This window comes from Marmota monax, unplaced genomic scaffold (genome assembly GCF_021218885.2).
Source record: "Marmota monax isolate L192 unplaced genomic scaffold, Marmota_monax_Labrador192_F-V1.1 WCK01_AAM20220418_F8-fsc01324, whole genome shotgun sequence".
Classification (NCBI taxonomy): Eukaryota; Metazoa; Chordata; class Mammalia; order Rodentia; family Sciuridae; genus Marmota; species Marmota monax.
In genome coordinates, this window is record NW_026694488.1 from 49,242 (window position 1) to 76,610 (window position 27,369).

A 27,369-nucleotide genomic window follows, 5' to 3' on the forward strand; every position below is an offset into this window, starting at 1 on the left:
AATCTCAAAGTTCTTACCTGGTTACAGGACGATGCTCAGGTCTGTCTTTAAAAACCTCATTTTGGCTTCCAAGGGATGAATTCCAGAAAAGCAAACCCAGAGGGTGGATGAGCCTACTGATTGCTGTGCAGGCCAAGCTAAATTTGCTAGCACCACAATAAATACAGGGCCTTTGTTGGGAAAGAGAGGCATCACACCACTGGAAAGTCATTCCCTGGGAGATCTGGAGGACTAGAGAGCCCTGAAACCCACACCTCGAGGAAGCAGTTCCCACTGTGCCACCTTCGATGGCAGTGGGGAGGGGTGGGCAGCAGCTCCTGCACTGCAGCAGTAAGTTGATACTCGCCTGGTTGAACCGGCCAATCTGGGTTTTGAAATTTTGGATGTGTGGGAGAGAAGAATTTGGTCATGAAGAAATAAATGTTAGAGTGCAGAAACTTCTATCATAACAATCCTGGGGAATATTGTGGGAACGGATTTTGAAGATGCTCAGACAAAGATATGCCCTTGAGAAGATGAACTGACCTTGTGGGTCAGCACTCTGAAAAGCTTTGACCCCAAAGAATACCGAGCAGATGGTGGGTCATTTGCATTAAACACCATCCATCTTGGTAAGAACGGGGGGAGTGAGTGGATTCATGTTTACTTTTTACTATCCTGCCCGAGTCCCCATAACTGGGGCCCCTGATACCTCCCCATCGTCACACACCCCTCTCTGCACAGCATGGCTTCTGAGTGCAAGATACACAGTCCTGTGACAGGAGCTAAGCAATGGAAGGCCAAGAGGGTGACCGCTTACCCATGTGCTCCGCCACCTGGAAGCAGCCGGCTTCACATAACAGACACTGGGGCTCAGAACCACCCGGGGGGATGAGGGAAGATTTGGGCCAAACTTTCAAAAGAAGCCGGCTGACCAGCGGAGAGCCAGCCAAAGACGAGAGGAACACAGAAAAGTCATCGAAGGAGTGAAGTAATAAATGCTAACAATTACCCTGTAGTTAGGGTGCCAGGGGTTCCAACTGTATTTCTCTCCTTTTGTGTCCTATGATAATAATCACAATGGCAATAAAATGTCTTCCCTCTTTGTGACATGAGGATATGTTCACAGATTTCCCTGACCTCCAATGAAAAACAATTGGGACCCCAACCTTGACTCACTCCTCTCCTCACCCCCATGTTCAGCTGTCTGCATGCCTTGCGGGTGCATGTCAGAGGCCCCAGAGGACGTTGGTGGGATGTGGCTGCAGTGGCCTACAGATGCTGCTCCGCAATACACTGGGCCACTAGAGGGCGCTCTCCCTGGGGCTCCTGGCTTGCCAGCGGACCTGGAGACTGGGCTGGTTCCTAGCTGCAATTTACCAGCAGAATGACATGACAAGCATGTGCCTTGGCCATACTCAGAATGAATAATGCCTTCCTCCATGGGTGCTTTTGAAAAACAGTGGAAACCATAGTGAAAAGAGGTTGGCCAAGGCATGCCCCGGAGCTAGGGCTCAGGAAATAGCTGCAACTATATTCTACAAGCAGGCTGCAAAGGGAGGGTGCCACAGGCCCCCTATGGAGGCATCTACTGATGCCGTTACGTGCTGGCTCTGGCTCACACCACTGGACTGTTTCACAGAGCTCTACTCACCAAGGCACTGGAATGTCTGAGCATCCAGGGGACAGCTCTTTTGCACAGCTGTCCCTATAAGAAGCCCACGGTGGCCATCCTACAGAGAGGCATGCTCTTGCAGCCATTCTGATGCTTTTCTTGCTGTGCACTCTTTCTTTGAAAAAAAAAAGTGTGTGTGTGTGTATTAGACATCAGTGGACTTTTATTTTATTCATTATTTATGTACAGTGCTGAGAGTCAAACCCAGTGCCTCACACTTGCTAGGCAAGTGCTCTACCACTGAACCACAACCCACAGCCCCTGTGTACTCTTTCTTGATTCCTAGGACATCCTGATGCTCTTCAGGCAGGCCATGTCCAGATTCTGTGTGGCTCCTACTGGGAATCCCTGGCTTGCCCCAGACCCAAAAGGTCCTGGGAAACCCAGATTCTGGATGGGAGCCCAAAGAAAGCCCACCCACCAGAACCCGTGCCTTTCTTGGCAACAGATCAGGCGGGACCTCTGCAGGGTTCCAGGGTTCATACTCAGAGGGATCCTCCTGCACAGTATGCCACTCCAGCTCCGACCACCAGGGGGCAGAGAGACAGCCAATTTCAATTTAGAAGGAAAGGGGAGAAATAGCTTAGGATCTGCATTTGATATGCGTTTGTGTCCAGATGCTAGAGTTTCATAAATGATTTTGAAAAAATAAATTGTGCCATGCCCCATTATTCCAAAAGAGGAGAAAACACACTAAACCAAATTTTGAAGAATTACAGACCTTATTATTAAATTTAGAAATGCCCTCTCATGGGGATGCCTTGTTCATTTTATATGTACACTTCATTTGGTTGTTTTGTGATTGTGATTTGAAAAAAAAAATTATTATGGAAAACATAGGGCAGAAAAGTTATGAATTATCTATATTCCTACCACCCAGAGATAAGTTAGGTTACTATGTATTTTCAGAATTCTATTAAAACAAACATGTATTGAAGTGACGTCTATCAGTGTATACTGTATTATAATCTGCTTTTTCCCTTTAAAATAGGTCATTAGAGCCTAGCATGGTGGTGCACATCTGTAATCCAAGCAACTCAGGAGGCTGAGGCAGGAAGATCACAAGTTGGAGGCCAGCCTCAGCAATTTAGTGAGGCCTTAAGCAACTTAGTGAGACCCTGTCTCAAAATAAGAGGGCTGGGGATGTGGTAAAATGGTAAAGCCCCTCTGGGTTCAAATCCCAGTACCAAATAAATAAATAAATAAATAGATAGATAGATAAAATTGGTCATTAGTCTCTTGATATGATTAAATAGCCTTCCACAACATCAATTTTAAAGGTCACCTAGCATCTCATGGTTGTGCCACAAATTATTAACCAGTCACTACTTATTAATTTATTTTTACACATTTTTATTGGTGCATTAGAGTTGTGCATACACGGGGATTGTTGTTACATATTCACACATGTACACAATATAATTTGGCCAATATCACTCCCCAGCACGTTGTTCCCCACTCTCTCCCCTACTCCCAGCCCTTTGGTCCCTTTCCTCTACTGATCTCCCTTTGACTTTCATGAAATCTACACCCACCTTTCTTTTCCTTTTTCCTTTCTAGCTTCTGCATATGAGAGAACACATATGCCCCTTGACCTTCTGAGTTTGACTTATTTTGCTTAACATGATGATCTCTAGATTTATCCATTTACCTGCAAATGACAAATTTCATTTTTTTGTGGCTGAATTAAATTTCATTGTGTATATATACCACATTTTCTTTATCCATTCAACCACTGATGGACACGTAGGCTGATTATACAACTTGGCTTTTGTAAAATGTGCCACAATAAACATGAGCATGTATATATCTCTACAGTGTGATGACTTAAATTCTTCAGGATAAATATGGAGGAGTGTTATAGCTGGGTCATATAGTGGTTCCATGTCTAACCTCCATACTGATTGGCATAGTGGTTAGACTAATTTACAATTCCAGTAACAGTGTAAAAGTGTTCTTTTTCCGCCACATCCTTTCTAGCATTTATTATTATCTGTATTCTTGACAACTGCCATTCTAACTATTGTAAAATAAAAACTCAATGTAGTTTTGATTTGCATATCCCTAATGGTTAATGACGTTGAACATCTTTTCATATATATATCAGCCATTTGTGTTTATTCTTTTGAGGAGTGTCTGTTTAATTCATGTGTCCATTTATTAATTGTGTTATTTGATATTTTGGGTGTAGATATTTTTAATTCATTATTCTAGATAGTAACCCTCTGTCAAAGGAGTAGCTAGCAAAGATTTTCTGCCATTCTGGGGGTCTCCCTTCACATTCCTAATTCTTTCCTTTGCTGTGCAGAAGCTTTTTTAAATATTTATTTTTTAGGTTTTTAAAAAATATTTATTTATTTTTTAGGTGAACACAATGTCTTTATTTTACTTTATGTGGTGCTGAGGATCAAACCCAGGGCCTCACACGTGCTAGGCAAGCACTCTACCACTGATCCACAATCCTAGCCCAAGAAGCTTTTTAATTCAATACCACTTCATGTATTCACTCTTGACATCATTTCCTGAGCTTCAGGGTTCTTATTGAGAAAGTCATTGCCTGTGCCTGTCGGCTGGAGTATTGATCCTACATTTTCTTCTAGGTATAATTCATGGTCTAATTCCTAGGTCTTTGATCAATTTCGAGCCAATTTCTGTGCAGGGTGGGATATGTATGGATAACCAGTTTTCTAAGCACCATTTGTTTAAAAGGTGTCATTTCCCCCAGAATGTGTTGTTGACACATTTGTCAAGAATCAGACAGTCATGTGTAAATGTGTGGCTTTGTCTCTGGTCTTCAGTGCTATACTGTTTAAAGTCAGCTCTTTCATTGGTATGACTAAAAGACCTGACTAGAACAATTTTGGAGGAGGAAAAGTTTATTTGAGGGTTGATGGTTTTAGAGGTCTCAGTCCATACACAGCTGGCTCCATTTCTTGGGACAGGAGGTAACATTATGGCAGAAGAGTGTGGCAGAGGGCTTCCGTCCACATGATAGAAAGTAGAGAGAGACTAGGCTCAGCTCACCAAATATATACCCCAAAGGCATGCCCCCAATGACCCACCTCCTCCACCCACACCCTACGCACTCAGTTAATCCCAACAGGGGATTAATTCACTGATTGGGATAAGACTTTCATAACCTAACAATTTCACTTCTAAGCCTTCTTGCATCATCTCACACATGAGCTTTTGGTGAACACCTGACATCCAAACCATAACATGTACCATTGGTCTATTGCCTGTTTTTATGCCAGTGCCATCCAGTTTTTTCTCTGTAGTATAATTTAAAGTCAGGTATTGTGATGCCTTTCAGCATTTCTTTTTTAAGCTTGGAATTGCTTTGGATACTCTGGGTCTTTTATTCTTCCAAATTAATTTTAAGACTTTTTTTTCCCCTCTAGTTCTGTGAAGAATGCCATTGTTACTTTGATGAGGGATTGCATTGTATCTGTATATTGCTTTTGGTAGTATGGCCATTTTAACAATGTTAATTCTGCTTATCCATGAATATGGGAGATCTTGCCATCTTCTGAGGTCTTCCTCAATTTCTTTCTTCACTATTCCCTAGTTTTCATTGTAGAGACCTTTCACCTCCTTGGTTAGATTTATTTCTAGATATTTTTTTAGGCTATTGTGAATGGAATTATTTTCCTGATTTCTTTCTCAGCAGATTTATTGTTGGTACATAGGAAAGCTATTGAGTTTTGTATATTGATTTTGAATCTCCTATTCACTCTGCTGAATTTGTTCATGAGCTCTAGCAGTTTTTTACAGTGATAATTTGAATTCTTTCTTTCCTTTTTTTATCCATTTTATTTCCTTATTGTTTTTATCAACTTTTCACTATTGCAACCAAAAGACCTGGTTAAAACAATTATAGAGGAGGAAAGGTTTATTTGGCTCTCAGGGTTTTAGAGGTCTTAGTCTGTGTATGTAGCTGGTTCCATTGCTCTGGGCCCTTGGTGAGGCAGAACATCATGGCAAAAGAGTGTGGCAGAGGAAAGCAGCTCGGGACGTGGCACCAGAAAGGAGAGAGAGAGAGAGAGAGAGAGAGAGAGAGAGAGAGAGAGAGAGAGAGAGACTTTTCTCACTACAGACAACACAGACACCAGAAAATCATGCCCCAATGACCCACCTCCTCCAGCCACACCCTACTTACCTACAGTTATCATTCAGTTAGTCCCTATCAGGGGATCAGTTCACTTGATTAGGTTAAGATGCTCATAATCCAATCATTTTACCTCTAAACATTCTTGCATGGTCTCATACATGAGCTTTTGGGGGTCACCACATAACTAAACCATAACACTTCTTTTGCAGAAATGCTCTGGTTAGAATTTCTAGCACTATATTAAATAGAAGTGGTGAGAGTGGACATCCTTCTCTTGCCCCAGATTGTAAAGGAAATGCTTTCAGATTTTCCCCATTTACTATGAGGAAATTGGCTTTTGTTTTTCACTTACAGCCTTTATGATCTTGACACAGATCTCTTCTATCCCTAGTTTCTTTGCTGCTTTCATCATGAATGGGGTGCTGAAAGGCCTTCTCTGCATCTGTTAAGAAGACTGAGTGATCTTTGTCCTTAATTCTAGTTATGTGACGAATTAACATTTATTGATTTGTGAATCAAGGTTTCATTCCTTGTATCTCTGGAATGAAATCGACTTATTGTGGTGTACAATCTGCTTAATATATTGTTGAACATAATTTACTAACATTTTATGAAGTTCTTTTTTTGTTTTGTTTGTTACCAGGGATTGAACTCAGGGGCACTTTACCACTGAGCCACCTACCCAACCCCCTCCTTTAAAATTTTTTTTTTTTTTTGAGACAGGGTCTCAATAAGTTGTTTATGACTTTGCTAAATTGCTGAGACTGGCCTCAATCTTCTGCTCAACCTCCTGAGTTGTTAGGGTTTCAGGCATGTACCACCCCATCTGAATTTTTTTATAATTTTTTTAGTTGTAGATGAACACAATATCTTTGATTTATCTATCTATCTATCTATTTATATGTGGTGCTAAGGATCAAAGCTAGTACCTCATGCATGCAATCGAGGCAAGAGCTCAACCACTGAACTATAACCCCAGCCCCTGACCCTGCTTTTAATAAGTATTTTTGCATCTATGTTCATCAGGGATACTGGTCTGTAGTTTTCTTTCCTTGATGTGTCCTTATTTGATTTTGGCATGAGTGAGATACTGGCCTTATAGAATGAATTTGGAAGTGCTCCGTCCCTTTATATTCCGTGAAATAACGAGGAATACTGGCATGACTCCTTTAAAGGTCTAGTAGAATTCAGTTGATAATCCATCTGGCCCCGGGCTTTTCTTTGTTGAAAGGTTTTTTATTACTGCTTCAATCTCATTAGTAGTTATTGTTCTGTTTAGGTTTTCTTTGTCCTCTTGATGCAGTTTTAACAGACGGTATTTGTCTAGAAATGTATCTATTTCTTGGAGGTTTTCCAATTTAATGGAGTCTAAGTTTTCAAAATAGCCCCTAATGATCTGCTGGATTTCTGAGATGTCTGTGGTGATTTCTCCTTTTTCAAATCTAATTCTATTAATTTGGGACTTCTCTTTTTTCTTTTAGTTAGTTTGCTAAGGGCTTATCAGTCTTGTTTGTCTTTTTCAAAGAACCAACTCTTTGATTCATTGATCCTTTGTATTTTTTTAATTCTCGAGTTCATTGATTTTGGCTCTGATCTTACTTATTTCCTTCCTTCTACTGGTTTTGGAATTGGTTTGTTCTTTTTCAAGGGCCTTGAGATGCATCATTAGGTTGTTTTTTGGGGACCTTTCTGATTTTCTTATGTAGGCACTCAGAGTATAAACCTTCCTCTTAGAACCACCTTCATAGTGTCCCAGAGGTTCTGGTATGTTGTGCCACTATACTCATTTGAGTCTAAGAATTTTTTAATCTCTCCCTTGATTTCTTCTATCACTCATTCATCATTCAAAAGAGTATTGTTAAATCTCCACGTTTATATAGTTTTTGTAGGTCTTTGTTACATTGATTTCTAATTTCATTCTATCATGATCTGATAAGACACAAAGAATTATATCAAATTTTGTATTTGCTAAGATTGCTTTGTGGCTTAAAATGTGACCTTTTTTGGAGATGGTTCCATGAGCTGCAGAGAAGAAATGTATTCAGGTGTCATTGGATGAAATATTCTATAGATGTCTGTTAATTCATTTGATATATTTTTCATGTTCAAAGAGTCTTACTGAGTTTATGTCTGGATGACCTATCTAATGGTAAGAGACATGTTGAAATTATCCAGTATTATTGTACTGGGGTCTATCCAAGGTTTCAATTCCAGAACTGTTGTTTTTTTTTTTTTTAATGTAAGTTGTAATACCCATGTTTGGGCATAAATATTTATTATTGTTATATATTCTTATTGTATTGTACCCTTTACCAGTATAAAGTGACCTTCTTTGTCTCTTCTGATTAATTTTGGTTTAAAATCTCCTTTGTGAGATATGAGAGTAGCTACTCCTGCTTGTTTTCAGGCTCCATTCATAAGGGATGTCAATCTCCATCTTTCACTCTGAGCCTGTGGCTTTCTTTGCCTATAAAGTGTGTCTCTTGCAAACAATATAAAATTTGGTCTTGTTTTTCAATCCATTCTAACAGTGTATGTCTTTTAATTGAAGAGTTGACACCATTTACATTCAATGTTATTTTAGAGAGATGTTTATTAATTTCTGCCATTTTGATTTATTTATCATGTTTAATTTTGTCCTGTTTCTCATTTGCTTAGTTACTCACTCTTCAAATAAGATTTCTTTTTTTCATTTGCTAACTGTGGGGTTTGTTTTTTATTTCTTCTGTAGTGTTGGTTTACACTTGATCTTAGCCAAAAGGCCGAGAAGCGATGTGTGTAGTGTTGGTTTAGTGGTCATGAAATCTTTTAGTTTCTGCTTATCTTGAAAGGTTTTTATTTGTCTTTTAATAATGAAGGATAGCTTTGCTGGATATAGCAATCTTGGTTGACAGTTATTTTCTTTCAGGACTCGGAACACTTCATGCCAAGCCCTAGGCCATATGGCAGGTGCTTGCCAGGATAGCATGGCAGTGTTTGCTATGATCCTCCAGCTCCTGTAGCATCAACTGCAGTGTGTCCACCTCAAGATGGCTTCCACCTCAGCTCTCCCTGTCAATTGGATAACAGCACTTTTTAAGCACCAGTGCACAGTGCAGACTCTGTCTGTATCAGCTAAGTTCAGTCTGCTTTTCTGGACTCAGGTTTTTCCATACTACATCTATCCATTGTGTTTCTCTCTGTGTTCTCCCTCCCTATGTGGTGAACCAGTGAGCTAGCATTGCTGCAGCTGCTGTTAAAACTAGCTTGGCTCCAATGTTTTCTTTCTCCTTTGTTTAATGTACCCAAATTTCTGAGTCTGTAAGACACTCAGATTGTTCAATATTGAGATTTCATGAAATCCCTCTTTCACCCCTTCACTCCTCCTGCTGCTTAGATCCTGAGGCATGGAGCAACTACTCCACCATCTTAAATCTCAGTTCGTATTTATAATGTTCACTATTATAAACAGGTCTGTGAGGACTGGGGATGTAGCTCAGTGGTTAATGTAGCATGTGCAAGGCTCTGGGTTCAATTCCCAGCACTGAAAAACATGTGAAAAATCTTTCTAGTTATTTGTAAAAATTTCCTTCTGTATTTCTTTCTTTTTTATATACATTTATTTTATCTATTTATTTTTATGTGGTGCTGAGGATCAAATCCAGGGCCTCACACATATGAGGCCATAACCCCACCTCTTCTGTAATGATTTCCTAAAGATGCATTATTGGAAGTGGAACTGCTGATCAGTGGATTTTAATTCATAAATACCAAATTGTACTGATGTTTATCCTCACTAGCAAAAACCTCATTAGCATAGAGTGTTGCTAATAAAAATCTTTTTCAATTAGAGATAAACTGTTTTAACATATATTTACTGCTAATAAGGCTGAACATTTTTTCATGTGTTTATTGGTCATTTATTTTTCTTCTGTGAGTGATCCATATCCTTTTCTGATTTTAGTGGTTTATTTTTCTAATTATTATAATTCTTGCTCCATTTTTGCTCAATAATATATTAATCTTTTGTCATATATATTGAATAACTTTGTATTTGAAATCCCATTCTTTGTAATATCTGTCTTGGATAAGTTTACATTTTTAATCTACAAGATTACATAAAAATCTATTAGACACAGGGTCTCTAGTTTAACTCCTAGGTCCTTGATCCACTTTGAGTTGAGTTTTGTGCATGGTGAGAGATAGGGGTTTAATTTCATTTTGTTGCATATGGATTTCCAGTTTTCCCAGCACCATTTGTTGAAGAGGCTATCTTTCCTCCAATGTATATTTTTGGCACCTCTGTCTAATATAAAATAATTGTAATTTTGTGGGTTAGACTCTGTGTCCTCTATTCTGTACTGTACCATGGGTCTACCAATCTGTTTTGGTGCGAATATCTGCTGTTTTTGTTACTATTGCTCTGTAGTTTTACTATTGTCTGATGTAGTGATGTCACCTTCTTTACTCTTCCTGCTAAGGATTGCTTTAGCTATTCTGGGTCTCTTTATTTTTCCAGATGAATTTCATGACTCTTTTTCTATTTCTATGAGGAATTTCATTGGGATTTTGATTGGAATTACATTAAATCTGATAGTTCTTTTGGTAGTATGGTCATTTTAATAATATTAATTCTGCCTATCCAAGAGCAAGGTAGATCTTTCCATCTTCTAAGGTATTCTTTGATTTCTTTCTTTAAGACTCTATAGTTTTCATTGTATAGATCTTTCACCTCTTTTGTTAAGTTGATTCCCAACTTTTTTTGAGGCTATATTTTAAATGGGGTAGTTTTCCTCATTTTGCTTTCTGAGGATTTGTCACTGATATACATAAATGCCTTTGATTTATGGGTGTTGATTTTATATCCTGCTACTTTGCTGAATTCATTTACTAGTTCTAGAAGTTTTCTGGTGGAACTTTTTGGGTCTTCTAGGTATAGAATCATATCGTCAGCAAATAGTGCTAATTTGAGTTCTTTTCCTATGCATATCCCTTTAATTTCTTTCGTCTTGTCTAATTGCTCTGTCCAGTATTTCAAGAACTGTGTTAAATAGATGTGGTGAAAGAGGGTATCTCTGTCTTGTTCCAGTTTTTAGAGAATGCCTTCAATTTTTCTCCATTTAGAATGATGTTGGCCTGGGGCTTAGCATAGATAGCCTTTATGATGTTGAGATATGTTCCTGTTATCCCTAGTTTTTCTAGTGTTTTGAACATGAAGGTGTGCTGTATTTTGTCAAATGCTTTTTCTACATCTATTGAGATGATCATATGATTCTTATCTTAAAGCCTATTGGATGTGATGAATCACATTTATTAATTTCCATATGTTGAACCAGCCTTGCATGCCTGGGATAAACCCCACATGATCATGGTGCACTATCTTTTTGATATGTTTTTGTATTCGATTTGCCAGACTTTTATAGAGAATTTTTGCATCTATGGTTTTTCTGTATCACACAACCCACTGGAAAGGGCTGCTCTTTCTTCTCTGAGTCATCCCTATAAACCATATTTGGGCTCTTCAGGCCATGGTGAGAACACCTTGTCAAATAGGACCAGGGGGCCAGGTCAGAAGGAAACATTCTATAACCGTATCTCGGTTAGCATCTCTCTTATTGAACAAAACAAGGCCCTTCCATAAAATGATGCTATATAATTTAACTGCCAATAATAATAATGACTAACAACATTTACACAATTTTTGCCTAACACTTAGAATTTACCATACTGTTTTGTAAGCACATTGTGATATCTAGATAGATAGATATTTACACTAGATATACACATTTACAGGATAATACTGTAATTACATATGAGGAAACCAAAGCTCAGAAATGTTAAATAATTTGCCCACACAGTTCGTAAGAGGCAAAGCCAGGATTTGAAGCCAGGCAGTCTAGTCCCAGCTCTGTACTCTTAACCCCATACTATATTGAAAAGAAGAAAAAGCTAGGGAAAGAAAGGTGACAGGAAGGTGAGGCCCTGGACAGGCTTCTATGGATGTACCACGTGTTGACATATATGCCTGCCTTCTGTCCTCCCCAGCAAAGGACTTGCTACCTCCATAGGGTCTTGAATCTGCTTGGCAGAGGCTGCCCTTGGCCAGCACTGCTCAGTTCCTGTTATGCCCTTAGTCTAAGGCTACTCCCTCTGAAGCTGTTTCTGGAAACCAGAATCAGACCCTGGAGTAGGCATGATCTTTAGATTTGGACTCTGGTGAGTATTTCTGAGAACTGGCTCTGGGTCACTTTCCTAAGCTGAGAGGAACCAGGGTTGGCTGCTAGATGCCTTGCCTGTACACAGAGGTGCCAGAGAATGCTCTCTCTCAGAGAACAATCTTACCTCCTTTGTAACCAAGTGGATGCCCTGAACGCCCTCATAGGCAGGGCCAGCACAGGCCCATGTGGCCACATGGGCCTCAGCCCTCCAAGAGTGGGTCCTGAATATACTTTAGTGAAGTAATTGTCCAAACTTAGGTACCTATGTCCTAGGAAGGAATGTCTATGAATGTTTGGTATTTTGGGGTGTTATAATTTATTTAAAGAAAAAAATTTTTATTTTATTTTATATAAGTGGCTTTTCTTCACCAGTCTGCAGGCAAACGTTTGCACGATCAGATACATGTCCTTGGCTACAGAGACAGCCTCCTCCTCCAGCACAATGCCCTTTTCCAGCAGAGCTGGTGCCAAGGGGTGTTTTCCTCCCTCTCTGCCATCTATGAACCAGCCACTTCAAGGGATGATTTCCAACCTGCCCTGCCCTGCCATGTCCTGGTCTCTGGGACAGGGCCAGGGGGAAGCTATTTGTCCCGGTCTCTTCCAATCCCCAAATGAGGCCTGATATTTTACACACTCCTTCAGACCCACCTTACACCTTAGCAAGGCCAGTTTTCATTTATGTCAGGGGATCCTCTGAGTGCAAGTCCTCAGTGGTGTAATAACCGTCAATGGCATGGCCAACTATGCCATGGTTTCTATGCTGAACCTGTGTGTTAGTGTGCTGAAGGGACCTGGCCAGGGGGCAGCTCTCCACCCTGGTCAGGGCAGGTCAGTCACCATCCAAGTCTCCCTATGCCATCTCTAGAAGTAGGGGGTCATGGGGAATTCGGGAGGTCTGCTAGTCCCTCAGGTTCTGAGAATGACCCATGGCACCTCAGTTCAGGGCCCAATGTGGTAGGAGGAAAATCACTCTCCTCCCCTGCCCTAGCCCACCATGAAAGGTTGTCAAGTGGAAGGCCCAGGAGGGCAGTCTCGGGATACTGAAGTCATGGCTGCCTAGGTGAAGAAACAGTGGCAGAGGGCCCTATGGCTTGGGGAGGCTGATTCCAGGACAGGGTACTGAGAAGCCATGCCTGCATTCCCTCCCACCTTCTGCTGGCTCAGCAGAAAGCCACTTATCCCCTACAACAAGAGCCCCAGCAGGGCAAGAGGCCAAGTCTACATGGCCCCAGTCCTGTTCCCCTACTTCCCAGGGCCTCTGTTTACACCAACACCACATCCCATTTCACATAGGCCATCTTTTTTTCTCTACACTGTTCTCAAGAATCCACACCAGAAGACATGGGCAGGTAAGTAGGGCCACCCCAGCTCTAGGAGGCCGAGAGGGTCCTCAGGATACTGTTTCTGCTATAGAACAGGGATGTTCAACAGGCAGATGGTCTAGGGAGCCTTGTTGGAGGAGGTGAAGGCCCTGTCTTATGCTGGTCTCATGTCCCTTCGGGATCCCCTCCTTTCCCTTTACTTCTCCAACTTCATTCCTGATCTCCTGAGAATATCCCCTATAGCACCTGATTCTCATTTTATATAAAGGAGATTGAGACACAGAAGTCAGGCAATTTGCCCCATACACCAGTCCTGGCCTTGCATCCCCAACCAGCCTGTATTTTTCTGCCTCCAGAGAGCCAACTCTGCCATGAGGAGGGCACCCTCTGCTAGGCATTTCAGGAACACTGGGGCCTCAGAAAGGCAGTGCCCGGGTCCTAAGTGTGGGCAGCCCATTCTACTTTATGACTTCTGCTGGGTCCTTACTTCCTGCAGTTTTCAGATGAGGGAACAGCCTCAAAGGGCAGGTAGTTAGTTGACCAAGATCCCAAGGTGTTGAGAGAAGGGTGGGGACCAAAACTAGTGCTCTGGGCTTCCAGTTGGGTCACCTCTGGTGCCAGCCAGTGAGCCTGATACCTTACCCTGCCTCCTCCTCTGCTCACCCCAACACTAGCCCTAACAAAACCTACACCTCTTGTGTAAGATGTTTCATGCCTGGGCCTGTGAATGCAGAAATGGGAAGCACGGGGATATCACAGCAGATATCAGGGCAAGCGAGAAAAACAACTGTCAGCTCTGGTGCCTCTGTTTCTTCGCTGATGCAGCCAGTGCCTACAGGACTGGTTCCCCTTCTGCTCCCTGGCCATTCCCAGCATGCTCATGATGTTCATTAAGTGGTGGGCCTATGAGATTGGAGCTTCCTCATGGGTATGTGAAAGAATACAGGGTGGGTAACAGTTTGACGGCAGCTCACCAAGCTCAGAAGCCCCCTTCCCAGGATAAGTAGTTCACCAACCCAGGGCCCAGCAGGGGACCTTAGCTGGAGATGTATCTGTCCTTGCTGGTCCATCTCCCCATTAGGCTGTAAACACCCAGGATGAAGACCTTGGCCTTCCTGCTGAATCCCAGAATGGGCCTGGCATTGAGTGGGCACTGGGAAGTGACCAAGTCATTGGAGAAGTGAGAGACTGAACAAACCCTTAGGGCGTGTGCATGGTACTCAAGGCTTGACAGGTTTGGGGCCTTTGTCTAGTGCCTTCCATGTGTGGAGTCAGCCTGAGGTCAGAAGGCAAAGGCTGGAATGGCCTAGAGACACTATCTATTCCAACCTCTGTCCCCCATTTACAGATGAGCAAACCAAGCCCCAAGAATGAGAGAAGTAGTTCAGACGTCCACAGAAAATCCATGGCAGAGGGCTGGGATTATGGCTCAGTGGTAGAGTGCTCACCTAGTATGCATGAGGCCCTGGGTTCGAACCTCAGCACCACATATGTGTAAAATAAAGATATTGTGTCTGCCTAAAAAACTAAAAAATAAATATAAAAAGAAAAAAGAAAAAAAGAAAACTCAAGGCAGGCACAAGACCAGAACTCAGGTTGTCTTGACTCTTGGCTTATTCTCCTTTCCTCCCTGGCCATGCCACATGCACAGAGGAGTTTATCTGAAAAGACAAACCATGCAGGTTGTAGCCTGTGGGGAGTTCCAGAACTGGGTAGCGTTTTCCTGGCAGGCCAAACAAAAACATCCTTTTCTTGTTATTGTTGCAAATCTGCCCTTCAAAGCCATGTTTGTTCCTAAGCAGAGGAGCACTATCAATCCAGCATCTGGGCATCTCCTGGTGTCTGGGGCGTTGGTGGGCAGGGTGCTGTCTCGTGTTATCTTAGGCCCAGGCTTGTTCTGCCTGATGGATCTCTCCATCCAGGCCTGCAAGGTGGCCACATTACCTATGAATCCCCTAATGGCATGCCTGCCCTCATCCTCCACCTGACTGCCTAAATGTGCCACAGGAGGGTGCAAGCTGTCATCCCAAAACCTATTTCTGTCACCCAAGGGACCCAGGCCCACCAGACCCAGTCCCTGCTTGACTGATAGCAAGGATCACACACAGAGGCCGACAGTCAGTCCACTGAGAGAGATATCCATTCACAGATGTCAGAATTAAAGCATTACTTAAAAACGGAGAGATTTTACATTATAATCTGAATTTCTGTATTGTCTTGAAAGATGGAACATGTCATTCATACCTTAGGTATTGAAAGCAGGGTTGGGACCAAAACTAGTGTTATGGGCTTCTAGTTGGGTCACCTCTGGTGCTTGCCTTGTCAGGTATCAGGCTCCTATGCATTACAGTTGGTCTAAGCTGAGTGATAGCACCCCTAAAGGGCAAAAGACTCTCCACCACAGTTGCAAGAGCTGGATTATCTTCTGCCTTAGGTGTGGCCCATGTCACTTATATAGGCATCTGCCGGCCTTCTGAAAGCCATCTGTGTCTGTAAACCCTTTAAACAAAGTATTCAGAAAAATCTATACTTAGACTATCAATTTATAGGGCTGGGGATATATATGTAGAGTGCTTGCCTAGTATGCAAAAGGCCCTGAGTTCCATGCCCAGCACTGCAAATAATAATGATAATGAAAATAATTTATAAGGTGATCCTTTTTTAAAAAATCATTTTTTAGTTGTAGATAGACACAATGCCTTTATTTTATCATTTTTATGTGGTGCTGAAGACCAAACCCAGGGCCTCACACATGCGAGGCAAGTGCTCCATCACTGAGCCATAACCCCAGCTCAGGTGATTCTTTTTTCACAAATGGTTCCATTGAAAAATTTTTTTCCTTACCAGGAGCTTTTTTGGTCTACTTAAGGCCAAATTCACTTTTTTTTTTTTTTTCATTTTAATGATTGTTCTTTTTTTGTAACTTTATGTGGTGCTGAGGCTCAAATCCGGTGACACACATGCTAGGCAAGCGCTCTATCGCTGAGTCACAAACCCAGGCCCCACAGTCACTTCTTTAAAATCCAGTTACTCATTTGATTTTCGTATCACACTGATTTCAGTTGCAAGGTTAGCCTGCCTTGATGTCCCAGATGGAATGGGTGGCTTATGTGGGATAGTCTCAACCCTTCTCCCAGTCCCAGATATCATTTGCTCGTTGTCAGCAACCATGAATGCCATCTCCTCACGTCCATCTTGACTCCTGGTCTCCTCTGTCTGGGCCCAGGCTGGAAGGCTGCCCTGCACTCCACCTCTGGCCTCTTCCTGGTTCAGGAATCCACCCCTTCCCAGAGGCTGGAGGGTAGCTTCATAACACCTCTTTACATGGGATCTCAGATTCCCATGGGGCTCAGCATCATGGTCTGTATCCACTCTGGGAGCTACAGATGCTGCACAAGCAAAGCGGTCTAGCTTTCTGGGACATAATCTACACAGAAGTCCTCTCTTGGTGAACCCTGGAATGCTGGAATCTGCTGAATTAAGGGCCTGGGTCAGGGAATGGCCCAACATGTGGGAGTCAGGGCTATCCCTGGGAGCTGGCAGTTAGACCTTCCAAACCAGCTGCACTAGCCATTTGACCCAGAGCTGCCACTCCCTGCACAGCAAACATCTTTCCTGCCCACTTTGTTCCCTTTTCACTAACTCCTCCCTGGCTTCTGGGATTCTCCTGGAGACTGGCTTAGATAAAAAGCATGGCTCATTAATGGTCCTTCCTCCCTGGCACTCAGCTTCCACTGTCCAGGTTCATTCTGTAAGCCTGGGACCTTCCAGCATCCCCACAAGATTGAGGCCTGATTGCCCCAATCCCACAATGAGCTACTTCATGTCCTCCTACATCAAAGGCTCTGCTTTCAGAGACAGGCACATTCCAACCAGCTCCTCTGTGGGAAGCAGTGGTTCTGGAGCTTTAACCTAAATCCCCTGGAGGACTGGGGTCACAGATAGCTGGGCTTCACCTGGCAGAGTCTAAATCAGTAGGTTAAAGGTGAGGTCTGAGACTCTGCATTTTTAACAGGTTACCAGGTGCTGCTGCTAGTCCAGGAATTCCCACCCGTGCAGGAAAACATAGCCTATATAGTGCCTGTCCTGCAAATAGGTATCTAACCCAAATGAATGAGTCTCATGCAAGACAATTGGACCCTGTGACCAAAGGTTCCTGGGTGCAGCAGGACCAGGGTGATCCCTTTACTGATGGCTCCTCCACTGATTGGGATCCGTCAACACTGTTGCTTTTGCCTCTTCCAGTTGGCATTTTCCTGGTTAATTTAGTAATTCAATCTACTTATTTATTGTAAATCTATTTGGATTTTGTTTCTCTATTTGAATTAGTTTAATAATGTCTTTCTAAGAACATATTCATTTAAACCAAATTGACAACTTCTTCGGCATAAAGTTGCTCCTAATATTCCAATGCTTTTCTTTAGGATCAGTAGTGACATCCTCTCTTTCATTCTTAATTTTGGTAATTTGTGTCCTACTTTTTGTTTTCTTGGTCTTATGTTACTAAGGTCAAATCCTCGCTGTTTTTCAATTTTATGGATCTTATCAAAAAACTAACTTTTGGAGGCTGGGGTTATAACTCAGTGGTAGAGTACTTGCCTAGCATATGTGAGGCACTGGGTTCGATCCTCAGAACCACATTAAAAAAAGAGAAATAAAAGGTATTGAGTCCGTCGATCATCATATATATATATATATATATCAATGAAACCAAACCAAAAGAACTAACTTTTGGAAGGATCCAACATGGCGGCGGGCGGAGAGGCAGCGCTTTCAATACCCCCTCAGTGATGGGGTCTGAAAGACGCATAGATAACGCTTAGATTCTACTTGCGGAGAATCTCCTAGCAAAATTCCACTGAAGAGAGACCGGCCGTGAGTTACTAGGATTTTTGGAAATAACAGTTTGCCCAGACGAGTGAATCCCTGCCACAAGACGCAGAGGTCCAGATCCGCCAGCCGCTGTCCGCGCGCCGTGGTGCGCCTGCCCGCCCGCCAGCCCGCAGCCACCGTGACTGGGTGGCTAGACTCCGAGACGCAGCTTGGCAGGAAGAGGTCTTTAGCCAAACCTTCATGAAATAGCGAGCCGGGAGCTCAGGCCAACAGGGGACGGACCAGTCCCACCCCTCCCTTCGGACACTCCGGCAAGGAGCCTGGGGCCCGCCATAGCAGAGAGGTGACGTCATCGAAGTTCGGCTGACGGAATTCATTCCCAGCGGAATCCACTTTAGCAGGTGTGTGACTCCCACCCCAGCCAGATACAAGCAGCCAGGAAACCTCAGGGATCTCTCCGGGGGCGTGTCTGTAGGGAAGCAGAGGGGATTCCCGACCCCCAACCTCCCATATCACCAGCGGAGATTACCAAGGTCTTAGCCGCCAGTTTACCACAGCACTGGGGCTTAAATGGGACGCGCGGTGGGGCTGCAAGTGTAACTAGATCTCTGGGGAACCGCTTCTGGTGAACAGGACCTGGCTGGCTGGCTGACAGGAGGAAGGGGGGGGGAAGGGCCGGAGAAGTGAAACGGCTCTGGACTGACAAGACTGAGAGTCTTCCAGGAGCCGCCTTACAGGGATTGCTATCAGCACGCAGAGGGCAGAAGCTCCGCTCGGAGGGCACAGCTCCGCCTACTGGAAGAGAAGAAAATGGATCTCTAAGACTTCAATTTTTTTTTCCTCTTCTCTCTCTGTTCCTTTCTCCCCTTTTCCTTCTTTCTTTCTTTCCCGTTTCAAGTTTTATTGTTCTTTTCATTCTCCTCTATCTCTCTCTCCTTCTTTCTTTTTAAGAGCACCTTCATTCCCCTACCCCCCAACTTTCATCCCAAGCATTACGTCTTCCATTACGTGTAATTGTCTAAATGCAAATAGGTGAATGTTTCGAGGCTGTCTATAGGGCTCCTAAATACCTAGCTACTACCAACACCCTGACCCAATTGCCTGTTAGTATCCACCTTCAGTAGAGCAATCTTCTAAAGTAGCCAAGACATACTAACCTTCATACCATCATAGCACCTAACCTAAACATAAAGTCCTAAGAACAAACAACAAATCACTATATGCATACAGAACCTGGAAGCCTTTTATGAATTGAATGAATCAGCTTTAAAGTACAATAAAGCCCAACATTTCTAGGCATAATTTCCCACCACAAAGGAGAGACAACAGAGATATACAAAACCAAAACAAATTAATAGGAGAAAGCAGTTACACAGCAGTCAAACAGAGCTGGAAAGTAACGTGAACAACATGAAAAAACAAAGGAAAAAAGGATTACAAACAATGCAGGACAACTTAAATCTACAGGAGGAACTAAAAGCATCAGAAACATGGACAAGGAAAGAACTCAAGGCATACATAACTCAGATGGAACGGAATATTAGAGAAGACATGAGACAGCAAGTCCAAGCAATGAAAGTATATTTTGAAAACGAATTAAACAAACAAATTCAAACTGCAAAGAACGAGCTTTACCAGGAGATAGAGATTTCAAAAAAAAAAAAAAAACCAGACAGTAATCCTAGAAATGCAGGAAACCATAAACCAAATTAAAAACTCTAACGAGAATATTACAAATAGACTAGGTCAAGTAGGAATCAGAACATCAGATAATGAAGACAAAGTTTATCAACTTGAAAAGAATATAGTCAACACAGAAAGGATGCTTAAATCTCACGAGCAATCTATCCAAGAGTTATGGGATATCATAAAAAAACCAAACTTGAGAGTCACTGGGATAGAAAAAGGTATAGAGGTTTAAACCAAAGGAATGGACAACCTATTAAATGAAATAATCCTAGAAAACTTCCCAGAGATGAACGATGGAATGGATTGCCAAATCATGGAAGCCTACAGGACCCCAAACATTCAAAACCGTAATAGACCAATTCCAAGACATATAATTATGAAGATAGCCAACATACAGAACAAGGAGAGAATATTAAAAGCTACGAGAGAAAGGAGGCAGATTACATTCAGGGGTAAACCAATTAGGTTAACGACTGATTTATCATCACAGACTTTGAAAGCAAGAAGATCCTGGAACAATGTATTTCAAACGCGGAAAAATAATGGATTCCAACCAAGAATACTGTATCCAGCAAAATTAAGCTTCAGATTTGACAATGAAGTTAAAATCTTTCACGATAAACAAAAGCTAAAAGAATTCGCAGCCAGAAAACCAGCACTGCAAAGCATTTTGAGCAAAATACTACAAGAAGAGGAATTGAAAAATAGCGCCCAAAACTAACAGTGGGAGGTATCTCAGTAAACAGGGAGAAAAATAACCAAAGAGGAAAAACTAGCCAAACTAAAATAAATAAATAAATAAACATGACTGGAAGTATAAACCATATTTCAATTGTAACCTTAAATGTTAATGGCTTAAACTCACCAATCAAGAGACATAGGCTAGTAACCTGGATTAAAAAAACAAATCCAACAATATGCTGCCTTCAGGAGACTCATATGATAGGAAAAGACATACACAGGCTGAAGGTGAAAGGTTGGGAAAAATCATACCACTCACATGGCCCTCGGAAGCAAGCAGGAGTGGCCATACTCATATTGAATAAAATCAACTTCAAACCTAAGTTAATCAAAAGGGATAAAGAAGGACACTATATACTGTTAAAAGGAACCATCCACCAACAAGACAATTTGTATACACCAAACAATGGTGCTGCAGTGTTCATAAAACAAACTCTCCTCAAGTTCAAGAGTCAAATAGACCACAACACAATAATTATGGGTTACTTCAACACACCACTCTCGCCATTAGACAGATCCTCTAGACTAAAGCTGAATAAAGAAACTATAGAACTCAATAACGCAATCAATAACCTAGACTTAACCGACATATATAGAATGTATCAAACATCATCAAGTGGATACACGTTCTTCTCAGCAGCACATGGATCCTACTCAAAGATAGACCAATTAGTTGCCATAGGGCAACTATCAGTAAATATAAAGGTGTGGACATAATACCATGCACCATATCTGATCATAATGGAATGAATCTGGAAATCAATGATAAAAGAAGGAAGGAAAAATCCTGCATCACCTGGAAAATGAACAATATGTTACTGAATGATCAATGGGTTACAGAAGACATAAAGGAGGAAATAATAAAATTCTTAGAGATAAACGACAATACAGACACAACATACCGGAATCTACGGGACACAATGAAAGCAGTTTTAAGAGGGAAATTCATTTCCTGGACTTCATCCCCCCAAAAAAGAAAAAACCAACAAATAAATGAACTCACACTACATCTTAAAACCCTAAAAAAGGAAGAGCAAAACAACAGCAAATGTAGTAGAAGACAAGAAATAATTAAAATCAGAGCGGAAATCAACGAAATTGAAACAAAAAAAAAAAAACATTGAAAAAATTGATAAAACTAAAAGTTGGTTCTTTGAAAAAATAAATAAGATCCACAGACCCTTAGCCATGCTAACGAAGAGAAGAAGAGAAAGAACTCAAATTACTAACATACAGGATGAAAAAAGGCAATATCACAACAGACACTACAGAAATACAGAAGATAATTAGAAAGTATTTTGAAACCCTATATTCCAATAAAATAGAAGATAATGAAGATATCGATAAATTTCTTAAGTCATATGATCTGCCCAGATTGAGTCAGGAAGACACACATAATTTAAACAGACCAATAACAAAGGAAGAAATAGAAGAAGCCATCAAAAGACTACCAACCAAGAAAAGCCCTGGACAGGATGGGTATACAGCAGAGTTTTACAAAACCTTCAAAGAAGAATTAATACCAATACTTTTCAAGCTATTTCAAGAAATAGAAAAAGAAGGAGCTCTTCCAAATTCATTCTATGAGGCCAACATCACCCTGATCCCGAAACCAGACAAAGACACTTCAAAGAAAGAAAACTACAGACCAATATCTCTAATGAACTTGGATGCAAAAATTCTCAATAAAATCCTGGCGAATCGAATACAAAAGCATATCAAAAAAATTGTGCACCATGATCAAGTAGGATTCATCCCTGGGATGCAAGGCTGGTTCAATATACGGAAATCAATAAATGTTATTCACCACATCAATAGACTTAAAGATAAGAATCATTATGATCATCTCGATAGATGCAGAAAAAGCATTCGACAAAGTACAGCATCCCTTTATGTTCAAAACACTAGAAAAACTAGGGATAACAGGAACTTACCTCAACATTGTAAAAGCTATGTATGCTAAGCCTCAGGCTAGCATCATTCTAAATGGAGAAAAACTGAAGGCATTCCCTCTAAAATCTGGAACAAGACAGGGATGCCCTCTCTCACCACTTCTATTCAATTTAGTTCTTGAAATACTAGCCAGAGCAATTAGACAGACAAAAGAAATTAAAGGCATAAAAATAGGAAAAGAAGAACTTAAATTATCACTATTTGCGGATGATATGATAATATATCTAACAGACCCAAAAGGGTCTACAAAGAAACTGCTAGAGTTAATAAATGAATTCAGCAAAGTGGCAGGATATAAAATCAACACGCATAAATCAAAGGCATTCCTGTATATCAGCAACAAAACTTCTGAAATGGAAATGAGGAAAACCACTCCATTCACAATATCCTCAAAAAAAAAAAAAATACTTGGGAATCAACCTAACAAAAGAGGTGAAAGATTTATACAATGAAAACTACAGAACCCTAAAGAGAGAGATAGAAGAAGATCTTAGAAGATGGAAAAATGTACCCTGTTCATGGATAGGCAGAACTAACATCATCAAAATGGCGATATTACCCAAAGTTCTCTACAGGTTTAATGCGATGCCAATCAAAATCCCAACAGCATTTCTTGTAGAAATAGAGAAAGCAATCATGAAATTCATATGGAAAAAGAAAAGACCCAGAATAGCAAAAGCAATTCTAAGCAGGAAGTGTGAATCTGGAGGTATAGCGATACTAGATTTCAAACTGTACTACAGAGCAATAGTAACAAAAACAGCATGGTACTGGTACCAAAACAGGCAGGTGGACCAATGGTACAGAATAGAGGACACAGAGACCAATCCACAAAATTACAACTTTCTTATATTTGATAAAGGGGCTAAATGCATGCAATGGAGGAAGGATAGCATCTTCAACAAATGGTGCTGGGAAAACTGGAAATCCATATGCAACAAAATGAAGCTGAACCCCTTTCTCTCGCCATGCACAAAAGTTAACTCAAAATGGATCAAAGAGCTTGATATCAAATCAGAGACTCTGCACCTGATAGAAGAAAAAGTTGGCTCCGATCTACATATTGTGGGGTCGGGCTCCAAATTCCTTAATAGGACGCCCATAGCCCAAGAGTTAATAACAAGAATAAACAAATGGGACTTATTTAAACTAAAAAGTTTTTTCTCAGCAAGAGAAACAATAAGAGAAGTAAATAGGGAGCCTACATCCTGGGAACAAATCTTTACTCCTCACACTTCAGATAGAGCCCTAATTTCCAGAATATACAAAGAACTCAAAAAATTAAACAATAACAAATAACGCAATCAACAAATGGGCCAAGGACCTGAACAGACACTTCTCAAAGGAGGACATACAATCAATCAATAAGTACATGAAAAAATGCTCACCATCTCTAGCAGTCAGAGAAATGCAAATCAAAACCACCCTAAGATACCATCTCACTCCAGTAAGATTGGCAGGCATTATGAAGTCAAACAACAATAAGTGCTGGCGAAGATGTGGGGAAAAGGGCACACTTATACATTGCTAGTGGGACTGCAAATTGGTGCAGCCAATATGGAAAGCAGTATGGAGATTCCTGGGAAAGCTGGGAATGGAACCACCATTTGACCCAGCTATCGTCCTTCTCGGACTATTCCCTGAAGACCTTAAAAGAGCGTACGATAGGGATACTGTCACATCAATGATCATAGCAGCACAATTCACAATAGCTAGACTGTGGAACCAACTTAGATGCCCTTCAATAGATGAATGTATATCAAAAATGTGGCATTTATACACAATGGAGTATTACGCAGCACTAAAAAATGACAAAATCATGGAATTTGCAGGGAAATGGATGGCATTAGAGCAGATTATGCTAAGTGAAGCTAGCCAATCCTTAAAAAACAAATGCCAAATGTCTTCTTTGATTTAAGAAGAGCAACTAAGAACTGAGCAGGGAGGAAGAGCATGAGGAAAAGATTAACATTAAACAGAGACAAGTGGTGGGAGGGAAAGGGAGAGAGAAGGGAAATTGCATGGAAACGGAAGGAAACCCTCGATGTTATACGAAATCACATATAAGAGGTTGTGAGGGGAAAGGGGGGGGAATAAAAAAAAAACAAGGGAGAGAACTGAACAACAACAGATGAGGTAGAGAGGGAAGATGGGAGGGGAGGGGAGGGGGGATAGTAGGGGATAGGAAAGGCAGCAGAATACAACAGTCACAAATATGGCATTATGCAAAAATGTGAATGTGTAACTGATGTGATTCTGCAATTTGTATTTGGGGTAAAAATGGGAGTTCATAACTCACTTGAATCAAATGTATGAAAGATGATATGTCATGAGCTTTGTAATGTTTTGAACAACCAAATTAAAAAAAAAAGAACTAACTTTTGGTTTGGTTTCATTGGTTTTCACTGTTGTTTGGGTATAGATTAGATTCTTGGGTTGGAGAATTAGGTTATTGATTGAGATCTTTCTTCTTTTCTGACATAGGCATTTAAAACTACACATTTCCTATTGGGTACAGTGGCATACCATTGTAATCCCAGTAACTCAAGAGGCTGAGACCAAAGGATCACAAATTTGACATCAGTTCAGCCCTGTCTCAAAATAAAATATAAAAAAGGGCTGGGGAGGTAGCTCAAGTGGTCAACTGCCTCTGGGTTCACTTCTCAGAATGGCAAAAATAAATACAACTATACATTTCCCTGTAAACATTGCACCTAATACATTTTTCTTTTCATTGAGTTCAAACTTTCTACATATCTATTGTGATGTATTTTTTGATCCATGGGCTTCAAAGCATATTACTTAATTTCCAAATATTTGGAGATTTCTTCCTGGTAGGTATTTCTATGTGGTCAGAGGGCATACTTTGTATGAATCCAGTCCTCTCTAATTTATTGAGGTTTATTTTGGGGCCTCTGACCTGGAAAGTTTGTGTGACCTCTTACCCCAGGACTGTTATCATGTTGGTTGCTTAATATTTTTCCTGAACTAATTCTGTGACTCCTGTCTCCTCTACATTGGGCAGTTGCTGATCTCTCTGCCCAGAATTTTTTTTTTTTTCTCATCTGCTAACTATAGCTTTCAGTCAATTATTAGTAAAAGATTGTGTTCAAACACTTTAGCTATTAAGGCTTCCATTCTCTGCAGAAGGACCTGTGTGGGGGCTGGAGACACCTTCAAAACTGGACTGTTTTCAGGTCTGCCCCAGCTTTTAATTTCTTCTGGGTCCTCATTTCTTTTGCCACATGTGTCAGTTTCACTATCCAAGGACATGTGGGAGGCTGCAGCCTGCTCTGGCCTCTCCTACACAGATGCACAGCCTCCATTCAACTTGGGATATGCTGAGAACTTAGCCCCAGTCCCAGCTATTTAACTTCATGAAATTCCCTATTAAATCCCTCTCTAGTCCCCTGGCCCATGGCTTCTCTAAAATGGGCCTAAAACCTAGTTTTGCAGGGCCACCATTACAACTGCCTGTCATTAAAATTGCCACTTTAATTCACAGTGCTCACCAGGTTTCTTAGCCTCGTCACTACTGGTGTTTAGACCGGATAACTTTTTGTCATGGGAGCTTTCCTGTGCATTACAGGATTTTAGCCACATCCTTGGTATCTATCCATTAGACACCAGTAGCATCCCCTTGTTGTGACAACCAAAAGTGTCTCTAGACACTGCCAAATGTCTCCTGGGGGCAAAATCATCTCTGGATAAGAAATACTGGTCCAGAGTATGTCAGTCATAATTTGGGAGAACTTTTTTTTTAACCCCCAAAGATCATCCTCTATGTCATGATATATGAAACCCAGAAATGTGCACATTATATTTCATTGTTCAAGACGCACATATCTCTCCTCCATGCATTGACTACCTGTGCAAATGTGTAAAAGCAAAACAAGATCCTACCTATCCTTCATTTTAATTAAAGATAACCAAATACTACTGGTAAATAGTGCCATTTGACATAAACTAAGTCTGTAGTTCCTTGGTTTATTTCATCTGGGATCAAATTGGGAGAAAAAGATTAACCAAATAAAGCAAAGAGTACTTTTTGCAAAGCAGTTTTTGTTTGTGAGATGAGACATGCTCATGGACTTCAATGGGCAAGGGCTACCTACTGCATATGGACTAAGATACCACCTATCTTGCCACATGTGGCAGACAGAATAAAGGCCCCCAAAGATATCCACATCCCAATATTCAGAACCTGAGTATCATATAGCAAATGGGACATTGCAGATGTGATAAGAATCTTGAGATACAAAGATTATTTTGGATTATCCAGATGGGTTTAAAATAATCATGAAGGGTTTTTTTGGTGGGGGGAGGATACCAAGGTTTGAACTCAGGGGTGTTTAATCACTGAGCCACATCCTCAGCCCATTTTATTTTTATTTTGAGACAGGGTCTCACTAAGTTACTTAGACCCTCGATAGGTTGCTGAGGGAGGCTGACCTCAAACTCAAGATCCTCCTGTCTCAGCTCCCTTGAGCTGCTGGGGTTATAGGTGTGAACCACCTTATCTAAAATCCAAGCACACTCATGGGTACTTACAGGTGTAAACCACCGTATCTAATCACAAAGATCTTTATAAGGAAGTGGGATGGCCAGAGCCCAAGATGTAAGGGTGGAAGAAGTTGACGTAATGGGGGCCACAGGTCAAGGAATGCAGGCAGCTTCTAGAAGTTGGAACAGGCAGAAAAAGATTTAACCTGAGGACTCTAGCAGAAGACAGTCCTTGACATACAGTGAGACCCACTTTGAACTTCTAACCTACAGAACTGTAAAATAATGTTTGTAGTCATTGCTAGAACAGCCGCAGGAAGCCAATATACCATGTCTTCCCCATGTGAAGTTAGTCCTGTCTCCCAG

General features: G+C 41.3%; 1 long non-coding RNA gene across 1 annotated transcript in view; it reads right to left on the reverse strand.

Annotated features, from left to right (window-relative positions):
* LOC124075619 (uncharacterized) overlaps window positions 1-27,361 on the reverse strand; it is a 31,608-nt gene extending 4,247 nt beyond the window's left edge. The window contains exon 1 of the long non-coding RNA XR_006846116.2: window positions 18-27,361. This is a non-coding gene — a long non-coding RNA (uncharacterized LOC124075619). The remainder of the gene's footprint in view (window positions 1-17) is intronic.
* Window positions 27,362-27,369: the final 8 nt, after the last annotated feature.